Source organism: Malania oleifera, chromosome 6 (genome assembly GCF_029873635.1).
Source record: "Malania oleifera isolate guangnan ecotype guangnan chromosome 6, ASM2987363v1, whole genome shotgun sequence".
Taxonomy (NCBI): Eukaryota; Viridiplantae; Streptophyta; class Magnoliopsida; order Santalales; family Ximeniaceae; genus Malania; species Malania oleifera.
This window is the reverse complement of record NC_080422.1, coordinates 95,546,794-95,551,666: the sequence shown is the minus strand read 5'-3', so window position 1 is coordinate 95,551,666 and position 4,873 is coordinate 95,546,794.

Genomic DNA, 4,873 nt, shown 5'->3' with positions numbered 1-4,873 from the left:
GTCTTTTGGTTTCACAAGTTTTACTCGTCAGTTGGGCCAATTTCATCTAATGAGCTGTGCTCAGTTGTTGGGCAGTCTTCTGACCTCACGAGCTTTGCTCGTCAATTGGGCTAGTGTCGCCTAATGAGCTATGCTTAGTTGTTGGACGGTCTTTTGGCCTTATGAGGTTTGCTCGTCAGTTGGGCTGATTTTGCCTAATGAGTCATGCTCATTTGTTGGGCAGTCTTTTGGCCTCACGAGCAGTGCTCAATGGTTGGGCCGATTCTTCTTTGCCTAATGAATTGTACTCATTTTTTGGACAATCTTCTAGCCTCACGAGCATTGCTTATCAATTGGGCTGATTTTTTTTTAACTTATAAATTGTGCTCATCTTTTGTACTAAAATCAAGTAGCGTGATAGAGAATGCACTTATAGATATGTATGCAAAGTTTGATAATTTAATAAAGGCACACAAAATATTCAAAGATATAACTGACAAAGATGCAATTTTATGAAACAATCTCCTTTCTGGGCATGCTAGATTGGGTCAAAACCCCCTAGGGCATTGGTTCGCGACACGTTTAGGAGAGTGTAGGACTAGAACTTACTTCTATGTCCTAAACCCCTAGGGCTGCTTTGCAACTTGTTACTCTCTTACTTCTTCCCTATTTTAGAGCCCCCCCCCCCCATATCCCTCGAGCTCTTTCTTTTCAAATCAACTCGGTCTCTCCTGGTGTCCATTACTTCTTCCAGATTGATATACTTCTGTGCTCGTGTCATTAGTTCCCCCATGTCTACTGGAGGCCTTTTTCCCCAGGGAGTACAAGAAATTCCCCAGCTAAAGGGTCGTGGTTAGGGCTGCCAAAGCCACTCTCATGTCCAGGTTGCGGATCTCCAGAGTTGCGGTGAGGAAGAGGTGCATGAACTTTTTTAAAGTCTCTCGTTCTCCTTGAACCAAGCTTATCAGATGAGCTGAAGTTTTGACAATTCTTCGGCTGGTAATGAAATGGTTGGTAAATTGCTACTCCATCTCAGAGAAGGAGCCAATCGATCTAGGTCGTAAGGTTTGGTACCAGTCCTTGGAACTACCTTTAAGGGTAGCTACAAATGTCCAACACATGATGGCATCAAGTGTGCCCTGCAATTGCATCAACACCTTGAAGGTGTCCAGATGATTGATCGGGTCAGTCAAGCCCTCGTACCTTTCAAAAGTCAACTTTTTGAACTTGCTAGGCAGCTGGACCTCCATCACTTCTTTGATGAAGGGTGGATCTGAAGACTTCAATGAGGTCTCCCTGCAAGACGGGTTGGAATGAGGAGCCTCCTTCATCATATTTTCTATTTTTTCAATCTTCTTGATTCTCTCCACTAGTTCGTTCGTTCGTTGTTCATTGACTCCCACGTTGTTCGCGTCCTCCACCTTCTTTGTGGGGTTGGTTTTTCCATTACTCTCCTTCGGGTCTTCTACTTTCTCTTGTGAACCAGGATCGACCTGCTGCTGACAAGGAACAAGTTCTCTATGACTCATTTGCTGTAAGAGCATGTTGACCATGTCCTCCATCTTCTTTTGGGAGGCTTCTATTCTCCTTTGGAAGATAAGGAATTCCTCCCTTGTTACTTCTGAATGGTCTCCTAGTGCAGAATGAACGGACTGGGGTGATTGATCACCCGCAGTAGGGTCAGACCTGGAATTGGTGGTTGTTGACATGATGCAAGGATCGAGGATCGAAAATTTAAAACCTCTCATAAGCGTTCCCACATACGGTGCCAACTCTTGTTGCCAAAAATGTCGATCTAACAACCAGCAAGCTTTCTGATCATGTTCACCTGAAAAGGACAAAAACAAACGTGTCTTGGAGGACCTAGGGTGTACTCCAAGGGATCTCTCTGATGCCTAAGTAAGGGAACGCTTTAAGAGAGGTTGTAAGCAACAGTGAAATTGGGTTAGAATGAGATACTTTTGCCTCTTCTTTGGACCCCTATTTATAATGATGGAGTTTAACCTTGAGGTAATCTATCATTATAGTGCTTGGCATGGATCACTCTGGCCATTATTGGGCAGGCGTCAATGGCTCTGGTCGAATGGTTGACTTAGTAGGTGATTTTCCCCATTAATGCTGGGAACTAGTCTTCTTTTGACTTTAGGGTAGGTAATATATTTGGTGTATATCAAATGGTTTTATGAATTTGAAATATTTTTACCCCCTTCTAAAAACCTTTTGATATTTATCAAGAGGAAGCAAGCATGAGTAAATGAAAATTCATTTTGAAAATCATGAACATGATTTTTGAATATTGGGATTCTTGGATGCTGTGACCATTGTGAAAATTGAAGCTTTTGAAAATCATTGTCTTTGCCAAATAGTTAAAATATGGCAGAAGTTCAAAAATCATGAATATTTGCATTTTCTTTGAAACCTAAAATTCTTGGCTCAAACATAATTTTTGAATTATGAACTACTTTGCAAAATTCAGACTCCTTCATCTTTTCTTTTGATAATAACAAAGGGGGAGAATTTTTTCAAGCGTGGAATGTTTGTTTTTAAGTCTCAATCTTCCTTTAATTGACTTATCATTGTCAACAACTAGTATTAAATTATTATTTTTTACAATATATGATCATGCATTAATTTGGTATTATTAATTCATAATTTTGACCATGTTACAAATTTCAATAGGAACATATTGGTACATCTTTTATAAATAACAATTTTTTTTATATAAAATTAAAACTTCATTCTTAAATGTTCAAATCTTTAGTCTTATCCCCTCTTATTTTGGTTTTGATGATGTCAATGTGGGAGATATTGGAAAATAGGAACTTGTGGTTGATTTAATTGTTTCATATTTATTCATTTTTGTGAATATTTTGTCATCATCAAAAAGGGGGAGATTTTTAGGCCAAAGGTTTCATTAACCTTGTTAGCCTTGGTGGCTACACCATTATGGTTTATTGTGTTTTGATGATATTAACCTACTTCTTGTTCCTAGTGGTTTCCATCTTTGTAGATCTTATCTAGTACAGGTACAAAGTGTTGGATACACGAAGGTATCAAATGAGAAGCAAAGATCAGACCGAGTAGACATCAAATAGGAAAGATCAAAAGAACACATACTCGGAAGGACTCAAGCACAACCAAAGGAAGCTTAATTGTAGCATTGTTTGTAATAAGGGTTGTGTCTCTAGTAGAAACTTTTTGTAACTCTTGCGGGTGTATTTCTTGCATGATTTCTGAGCAAGAGTTAAGCATTTCATATGCATACTAGGACGCATAAGTTTATAGGATTGCGCTAAAGTTATAAACACAAACTCACCCTTCATGATTTTCAAAGTTAAACTTAAAGAGTTTGTTAAATGAATCCTAAACTCAAACATGTTTTCAAAAGAGACAAGTTTTAAACATCTTGGTTTCATAAGAATCTTCATACTTGGTTCCATTTGTGTCTAAACAAGCTTTATGTCCTAAATTGTTAAGAAAGTCAAAAATATTTTATAAAGGATATATTAAGCATATAAGATATCTAAATGATCTTTCAAATATGTTTTCATAATTCAAGATATCTTATATTTTAGGAAAATCTCACTTGGATAAGTTTTAATATTCATTAGACTTTATATATTTCATAAAAATTTTTCCAAGAATGTTTTAAATCATTAAAACGATTTTTGTCAAAGAAAAAACAGAGCAATCGTCGACTAACGTAGTGCAGCGTTGAGTCCTGGACACCCTTCTGTATTTCAGACATAATTTTTTCTAAAAAAGTCTAAAAAGGATGATCTTGGTGTTTATGGAAAGCTAAGAAAAAATTTCACAACTTTTATGTTCGTGACTTTTTCTGATTTAGGGTTACAGTTGACGAAAATAGGGAAATAGTCAACCACTACAGAGGAATGGTTGACTAGTAATTCCAGTAGCCATTTTTCCTCACATACCAAGTGAATGGTCGACCAATGCAAGGAAATGGTCGACCATTGGGGGAATGGCGACCATAGAAAGTGAATGGTCGACTAGTGGCCTCATGCCCAGCGCTGTGACGGCTTGAAAACTGTTAGTTTTGTTTGGGAGTTGCTCTTAACGGCTAGTTAACGGCTATAAGGGCTTTTTGGCTATAAATACAAGTCCATAGACTTGTTTAGCATGGTTTTTGTGATTTATACTTGCATTTAGTGAAAAATCTCCTTGATTACAAGACCTAGGCACTTTGCATTTTGTTCATTCATTCAAAAGTGCTTAAACTCTTTTATTCTCCAATTTTGTTTAATACAATCCTTGAGAGAGTGTGTAAGTTTTGGTCTGTAATTTATATCAGCTCATTTGTGGAGCATCCTTTGTATTTCCATCATCTTCTTGGTTGTAAGGTTCTTTTTGAACCAGTTTGTTGGAAGGTTCTTTGTGAGCGTGTAGGGATTTGTTCCCGCATGTAGGGTTGTGTACCCAAGTTGTAATGCTTGCTCCACCGGGGAAGGAGAGTTGATAATAGATTGTGGAATCCTTGACTTGGTGCTAAGGCGTGGATGTAGGCTGGGTGCCAAACCATGTAAAAATACTGGTGTTGAATTTCTCTTCCTACTCTTTATTTTAAGTCTTGTGCATGATTTACTTTTGCTTATATTGTGATATAATTACTTGAAATCTTGCCAAGAGTTTTATTTTGTAGAGAATTTTTAAGTACGCTAAAAGAGCCATTCACCCCCCCCCCTCTGACTCTATACTACATATCCGCTATAAGGCACACGTATATACTCCCAGGCTACGATGTTTAACAACCCTAATTTTGATGGTAAGAAACTATTGAGTACTAGTGGCTTAGGGTTTAAGTTGTGTTCTATAAGATTTAAGTCATTGAGGTAGGAAAGAAGTTAAAGAATTGAGAAAAAAATATTGAAGACTT